General features: G+C 37.6%; 1 protein-coding gene across 3 annotated transcripts in view; it reads right to left on the reverse strand.

Moving 5' to 3' along the window:
* Positions 1 to 5,167, reverse strand: part of inpp4aa (inositol polyphosphate-4-phosphatase type I Aa) — a 40,621-nt gene extending 35,454 nt beyond the window's left edge. For 2 of the 3 annotated variants that reach the window (XM_081368966.1, XM_081368967.1), the window contains exon 1: positions 5,053 to 5,167. The gene's annotated coding sequence lies outside the window, so the exon portion shown is untranslated. The remainder of the gene's footprint in view (positions 1 to 5,052) is intronic. The other variant, XM_081368968.1, reaches the window with a different exon arrangement.
* Positions 5,168 to 8,496: the final 3,329 nt, after the last annotated feature.

An 8,496-nucleotide genomic window follows, 5' to 3' on the forward strand; every position in this document is an offset into this window, starting at 1 on the left:
CTAGAAAAATTTTGAGGAAGAAAGGGACTGCCCTGAGGCCCTTGTATTTACAATGGGAAAAAAAAACTATACAGACTTTAACATAAAAGGTGACACTATCACACATCTTTTTATTTTCATTTTTTCTGATTGCGACGTAGGGTTGACATCAAATCAAGTCATATCAGAGCTATCAAAGATTCTGCAACCAGTTATCTGACCTGTAACGGGGGCCTGGCTCTCTACGTAAACCTTGTGTTTTCTAGGGATCATGGGCTAAGTGATAAGATCATTTCATATTTCATATTACAAATCAGAAATAAATGTAATACAATTATTGCAAAAGGTGTTACAATGAATCTTTTCTCAGATATTTTACATGTGGCATAAAAGCAAGCCTTTGAAATTGTTCCTAAATATAAAATTCAAATACTAAAACAAAATAGTGGCGACATGTTTCATTCATTCATTTTTATAAAATAGGCCTACCACTGATTACAGAACTCTAGGCCCAGGGGCGGAGTGGCAATCGGGAGAGTCGGGACTTTTCCCGGTGGGCCGGTAGTGTTTTGAGGCCGCGGAGGGCCGGTCTGATAATAGTTATACATTGCGAGTTATTTTAGCAACACCCGTCTGGCGGCCTGATGTGCGGCCGCTTCTCGCTGGTCAAACTGTGCAGCCTCTCTGCTCAACACAGTATATAAAAGTGCTCAACCCGTTCGGCAGGTCCAACCATGTCTATAGGATTTTCAAAAACATAGGGGGGTCAGTGAGCGGCCCCTCCCAAAATCGGGTCGGCCTTTGATGTAAAAAGCCGCCGAACACCTCTTTTTCCTCGTCACGTCTTGGAAGTCTAACGTCCGTAAGAGTGAGTTAAATGATGGAAAGGCAAAAAAGAAAACTTATCTTGTTATTTCGAGATATTAAGACGTTATTTCAACATAATATCTCGTTATTTCGACATAATAAGTCGTTATTTCGACATAATAAGGGGGCATTCTAATCTGCATTAAGCTAGCCTACATTAAGCGTTCTTAGGCCTAATGGTTTTCTATGGGAGGAAATTGCTTAACGTGTAATTAAACGTTGCGTTCATATTCTGGGCTCATCTGATTTTTAGTAGGCTACATAGCATTTTTATGCTTTTAGTATCATAATGATTAATAAATGCACACACAATTATCCGTGAACTTGATTTGAACAAACGCCTTTCAACTTGTGCAAAATTCAGAATTAAATGAATGTGCAGCAATTTGCACAAATAGAGAGTCTGTAGGCCTATTGTAGCCATTAAATAAGCGCATTTAGTTTCATATTTGTTAAAATATATAATGTCATTTCTTTTCCATTTATGTTTATTTATGAAAAGTGAACAGCACGAATAAGATATGATGCCTATCAAGAGACAGAGGGTCAGACAGACATGATTTTGACCATTTCATTCAGTTTTGTTTTGTAGAAAACCTTTCATTAAAGTGAATTTCGTTTTGTATAAATTGTATCTTAATTTTAATCATTTTTTAAATAATAATAAGCAAATATAACAAACAGACAATATAGCCTAATCATGGAGGCGCCCGCGCGGTCAATTGCATTGCACGTTAACTGAGCGCATCTCATCCGAACTAAGTTAACGAAACTCAGTGTATGCCTCACACAGACATGCGAAACACATCAAATACACAAAGCTTGAAATAACTTTAAACGAAATAATTCAAAACGAAAAGAAAAAGGCTTGCCTACTCTCTGATTACGTAATCATGCATTTCTCTAGGCGCGTTCACTATATATGGCGATCGTCAACTTCATCTTTGCAGCCGACACCCGACACTGTCAGAAAACACTAATTTATTACTAAAAATCAATGCACGCGTTACCGGATTTACAAATGCACATCTTGCTTGTTGCACGCACATAAATGTTGAAATAACGAAATATTATGTTGAAATAACCTTATTAATAAGCTACTAATAGCCTACATCTTTTAGAATATTTGATTGAATGCTGAATGTTGCGCTTGTTCAATTTAATAAAATTAAAACTTTAATTGTGATCATTAAAATAATTGAATATTAAATATTTAGTGGCCAAGTTTTGCTCAATTATTATTTGTATAACTGCGCAGCTCCCCCGTCAATGATCTAGCACCCCTCAGCACAAGCGTTAAAAAAATATGGCGCTGAGAAGGTCAGACTCAAAAATTATGGAGGAGGAGGCAGTGAAATGCTCCAAAATAACAGACATGTTCCGGGCATCAACAAGCAAAGATACTACAGATGAAATAAACTGAAGCACATGTTGTCAAAGCTAGGCACAGATGGGAATTAGCACCAGCTATGCAGCCAGCCAGCCAAAAGCTTGTGTAATTTGAAAGTAGCAGTGGTAAATATGAGACAAATAAAAAGTTTACTATTGAGTGACTATCTAGGCTACTAGTGGCAGATTTCCTAGTTTTAAAACGAGTAACCTCCCTTGGCTGCTGCTGCTATGTTAAGTGTATACAGATTATGTTAACACTAGCAGAAGCTAACGAGCAAGGTGTCGTGTCACCGTGAAAATGCCATAGACCCTTTTCAACAGGGTGATGATGACACGTTTTAACGGTCATCATCCGCATAAATCCTGGAAAGTTTTTTTTTATATTTTCAATTGAAAAAAATATGTATTTACATTTAACACTATTTTATATTATATTACCTTTAATAAAATTACAAAAAAAAAACGAGTTAATGCTGCTGTGAGGGTTTCTAATGCTGCGTCTGTGGGAGTGATGACAAAGTGACTTATATTTCTCTCTTCTGAGTTCTTCTGACTGCCGTTATCCATCTCTCGCAATTTTTTTACTCTTTTAGAAAGTTGTGAAAAAACTATAGAGGAACAAAAAAAATCTATTTAATATTCTCTCATTCACTGCTATATTTTTTAGCAAAGGTTTTTTTTTTTTTTTTTTTTTTTTTTTTACCACCGAGGGCCGGTGGTCTACGAAATTTCCCGGTAGATTTTTTGGTCCCACTCCGCCCCTGTCTAGGCCTATTGTAATTTACGGTTAAGTAAGTAAGTCAGTACTAATAGTTCTGACTGATTCAGAAGCGTTACTGATTCAAAAATAATTATTTAATAATTGCTTAAAAAGCACGACTCAAACAAGTCATTCGTTTAGGAATCGTACAACACTGTTCGCGCAGTTTGTTTTGAGTCACTAAGGAGAACCGACTCAAATGAATCATTCGTTTAGGAATCGTACAACACTGGTCGCACTGTTTGTTTTGTAGGGCTGTTCGATTCCGGATTTTTTGGAATCGATTCCGATTCCGATTCCTGTTTCTGGAATCGAAAAGAATCGATTCTTGGAATCGATTCCTCACTGTTATTTTCGATTCTTTTCTTTTTTAATACCAACAGCATGTCTAACATGTCGCGTCTTACCGTGCCACACAGCATGAAACTCTCTACACAGGGCGTGACAAAGGGACCGTTGCAAATCCATTTGTCCTTCCTATTAGACGTATTGCGACTTGCGAGTGCTTGGTCATAAATAGAACAAGGCATTTACTTCGGGGATTTGTCACGTCGTGCTTCCTGCATCAGGTGTAGACACTATAGTGTAAAGACTAGGAATATGTTCACCATATACATATGCGGTAGATTCTATTTTACATACATACCTAACTAAACACACACACACACACACACACACACACACACACACACACACACACACACACACATAATCGATCTATCCACATACTAAGTGTATACACTTATGTATGTGGATAGATCGATTTTTATTTATTTGTGGTACATATATTTCATCCAGTATCATAAAACTATAGCTAAAATTCCTGTTAAATTCTAAAAGCATTTTGTTCAGGAACAGACAAATGCACATTTTACACATACAAACTTTTTTTTAGGCCTTTAGTTTACACAACTTTTTTTTTAGGGCCTTTACACATATAAACTTGTTTTAGGCCTTTACACATATAAACAATCTTTACACGCACACCTGCGGCGACACAAATAAAGCACGAAAAGAGCTCTTTTCTGTCTGTGTCATACGTAGGTCACGTGCACACTATAATATTCGCACCGTCTATGGTTCGCACGCACCCCCTACACACAAGCACTGTTCCCACAGTAACCATTCCTCCAGCTCACGCTGCGAATGCAATAAATGGCTACTATAGTATATTAGTAGTCTGAACTTTATTTCTTTACAGGTGACGTGATTGCGTTGACAGATGAATTCGGCAACAGGCCGCGGTTTGTGTTAAAATTTTTTTTTTAAAGAGGAGTCGATTCCCCTAATGGAATCGATTCCAACCTTTGGAATCGACTCTCAATTCCCAACGCCTCGGAATCGAGGAATCGATTCTTTTTGGAATCGAGTCCCAGCCCTATTGTTTTGATTCACTACGGAGAACCGGCTTAACCGAGTCATTCTTCAGTAGGGGGAATGACACTGTATGTGTCGTGTTGTAATTTTTAATAATGATGTTGTGTCACCGCTGTATAGAGACCGTTGTCCGAGTATTATAGTACAGTGTTCCTTCTGCGCTGACAGAAGTCGAAAACCAAACGTCTAGAAGATAATTCCGGAATTTTATGGAAACAGTAACGTTAATTGGGTCTAGGTTTCCATCCATAATGTGTTCAAGCGGCACCTTGTTAATAATGTCAACAGACAATGTATGACCCATCTGATTATTTTACCTCCAGGAACATTATTAGAGCAAACTGAAACAACGTAAAGCTTCTGCAGCAGCAAAAGCTGACAACATCTAACGTTAGACATTTGAACAGCTCTCATGACGGAATAATAAAGAGTGATGACGACTGAATGAACGGTTGCGTCCTCCGTTATGCCTTATAATACGCTTTATAATAAAACTTTTCAAAATACACTACTCGACCTGCTAATATCACTCTCGCCCAATTTCTGCCATAACGGACTTTGTGCATATCAAAAGAAAATTGATTCCCTTTTCTTTATCCCTTCCAAGCGTTTAACCATTACTACACACGGACTGCAAACATTACCAGCTTTATAAAAAGGCAGAAGTGATCACTTACGTTCCAGTCACCGATATGCTCCATGATTTTAAGGTAGTATGCAGATCAGTGTTTTGATACACGGCGATCTCCGCAATTCGTTCACTTGCTCTGCATTGTGGACTCGCCCTGCCTTGACGTCACCGCGCATTACGTCAGAGATGTTGCCCTAAAACCCCGCCTCGTTCACAAATACGGTGAGCCAAAAGAAGATGTCTTTATAAGATGTGGAAATAGTGTATTATTAATTGTTTATTCGGCCACCTGTATTTAAAGATCGCTTCATGGAAATGTTTTCGATGGATAAATACAGACCTAAACGAGCGCGTTGTCGGAAGACCTTGACACCCATCTAGTGGTTACAGCCTAGCAGTCCCATAGAAGATAAACTGCAGCTGGATGAGGTGGAATTTACATTATCCTCCTGGGACCCAGGAATAGATTTTTGTTCACTGTAGCTGACATTATGTTTTAGTGAATTTCTCTGACAACATACATGTCACAGTTTTAAGTCTGGATGTCCTTGTAAAGATTTTCAGGCTTTTCAGTGATACCAAACATGGCAAGACCATGGAGTGCTTTGAATGTAATAAGGTGTTGAATACAAAAGCAAACGGGTAGCCAATGGAGTCTGAGTAGGATAGGAGTAGGGAATATTTCTTTGTATATGTGAGGACCCTATAGCTGCAGAGTTTTGAACATATTGGATCTTATTTATTAATGTATTGGGTAAACCATAGAAAAGAGAATTACAGTTAAGCTGTGATGTGATGAAAGCGTGATCTAGGGTCTCAGCATCGTTGGTATTTAAAAACGGATGCATGCAAGCGTGCAATATTATGTAGGTGAAAGAAGGCAGGCTTAGTGAGCGAGGAAATGTGAGGAAGGAAGGAGAGAGAGGAGCCAAAGATAATGCTGAGGTTTTTAACAGTAGTAGAAGGTTGAACCAAGATACCAGCAATATCAACATTGTCAATACAGAAACGGGATGTAGTTTGAGGTGAACCAACAAGAAGTAGATCTGTTTTATCAGTGTTGAGTTTGAGGAAATTACTGGTCATCCAATAATTTATAGCATAAATACTAGCTGATATGGAATTAGTGGGGAGAGGAGCATTGCGTTGAGAACGGATGTAAGATGTGGATGTGTAAGATGTCTCGGATGTGAGAACGGATGCGTTGTGTGTCGTCAGTGTAGCAATGTAAGTTAAAGCCATGATGACGGATAATGTGACCTAGTGGAAGCATGTAGATGATGAAGAGAAGAGGCCAGAGAGCTGAACCCTGGGGAACACCGTGTGAGACACGGGCAGTAGTGGACTTAGTCTGGCGGATGTAATGCTGGCGGTCAGACAGGTAGGAAGTGAACCAGGATAAGACAGTGCCAGAAATCCCAAGAGCAGAGAGTCGTGAGATGAGAATACTGTGAGAGATTGTGTGAAATGCAGAAGAAAAGTCTAAAAGAATTAGAATGAAGATGGAGCCAATGGTCATAAGGAGATCATTTACAACCTTAAGAAGTGCTGTCTCAGTGCTGTGGAAAGCCAGATTGAAAACATTCGTGTAGGTTATGAGATGACACATACCTTTTAAGTTGAGCAGCGACTACTTTCTCAAGCAGCTTTGACAGAAATGGAAGATTCGAGATTGGTCTGTAGTTGGCCATGTCAGAGGGGTCAAGGCCAGGTTTCTTTAGGACCGGGGTGACGGCAGAAGTTTTCAATTCCAGAGGAACAACACCAGTACTGAGAAGTTGGGAAATGAGAAATGAAATAGGCAATGAAATAACACTGATGTCATACATGTCCACTGTGGAGGACACCAGGACCTACAGCGTGTTTATCAGACATTTTGGGAGACAGAACAAGTGAATAGGGAAATAAATTATTATATATCAATGAATTATTAATGAATTATTCATCAATGAATTATTCATATTCATGAAATATTATTATGAAAATGTTGCCAATCATTACTCTCATTATTACACTTCTTTTTTCATTACATGTTGCCCCAAGAACACATTATGGCATTTTTAACCACATATTGCATAAAGTAAAATGGTATATCAATTCATTCCATTATATCTTTTATAACATAGTTGAGACATGCAAAGCATTTATACAAAGTTTGGTTAAAAAATCCTGAAACCTAAAAAAAAATGATTGGTGAATGAAAATAAATCCCATTGTTTTTTCCTAGACATGAAATTCCATGTCTTTTTTTTTTTTTTTTTTTTTTGATGTTTTAAAAATCCATTGTTTCTTATGCTCTAAAAAATGTAATGACTTGAAAAAATACTTTATATAAAAGTCAGAAACCTTTTTTGTGGTTCTCAGGAGGTTATAACATCACACTACTCCATATTTTTCAATTCTGCGACAAATATGCTGCCATTCCTGCCATACATGCAGTAACATCTTTATTATGTCATAGGCTATATGTATTTGACAGTTTATTAGCTAAAAGGGGGTGAAATGTGTTTTAGTGTTTGTGAAACAATTAATGTTTCACTCGTTTGACTCTATGCACTGGACCACTTTCAGATCTGTAATTTAATTAGCATGCACTGTATAAAAAGTTTTTTTTTTAAGTTTGCCTTAAATTTTTAAGTTGGCTACAATCAATTTTAAGTCATTAACTTACATTAGCCTACATTTTGATTCTTGTAATTTATAAAAAGTTGAAAATAGGCCTGAAAATAGGCTGATTAGGCCTATTTTGATGAGTTAAAGCAAAGTAAAAAACATATGTTGTCAAAACTTATTGATCAAGTATAATTTTTTACAGTGTTTAAATAAAATATAAGAGGCTTTCTTTCACACGTAATACAGTTTAATTTAATAACTGTAGCCTAGTTATGCTACTGTTTTGGCGGAAACTATCATGACAACATGTTTGTATTTGAGATACAAGGACTAATTCTGAACACAATCCGCGGGAAACAGTGTTTTTTGTGGCATTGGGGACTCTATTTAAAAAAAATGCTTTCAGAGACCTATAAAGGAAGCGAAACTATTTCAAAGGCAAGTACAGACAAATCAGGAGTGGCATTTGTCCTCGACCGGCCCTCGTCTCATCTGACCACACACACCTGCTGAGAGAGAGAGCCACAATCCAGTCGAGACAGTGCGGAATCGGATCATCACACGCAAACGACGATCGCTGTGTAATGACCCAAATAAATATTGACATTTATAGGCTTCTATGAAGGGACTTTGCAGGAATGTAAACGGTTTTAACATTTACTTTTTATCTTTTACAATATTTGCGGTATGCTATAGGTTACCTTTTATGTCAACTTCTGGCATATAATCGGATAAAATATGGTGCTTAAATTTGATGTAAGGATGACGCATCTTAACTTTTTGATTGTGTGCGTAATTTTTGTAAACGGCAGTGTTGCTTATAGACTGACTACCTCTCCATCTAAACTTCCCCCTTAGAAAAAGATGGGTGAGACTG

The sequence above is a fragment of the Scardinius erythrophthalmus genome (genome assembly GCF_964197995.2).
Source record: "Scardinius erythrophthalmus genome assembly, chromosome: 6".
Lineage (NCBI taxonomy): Eukaryota > Metazoa > Chordata > Actinopteri > Cypriniformes > Leuciscidae > Scardinius > Scardinius erythrophthalmus.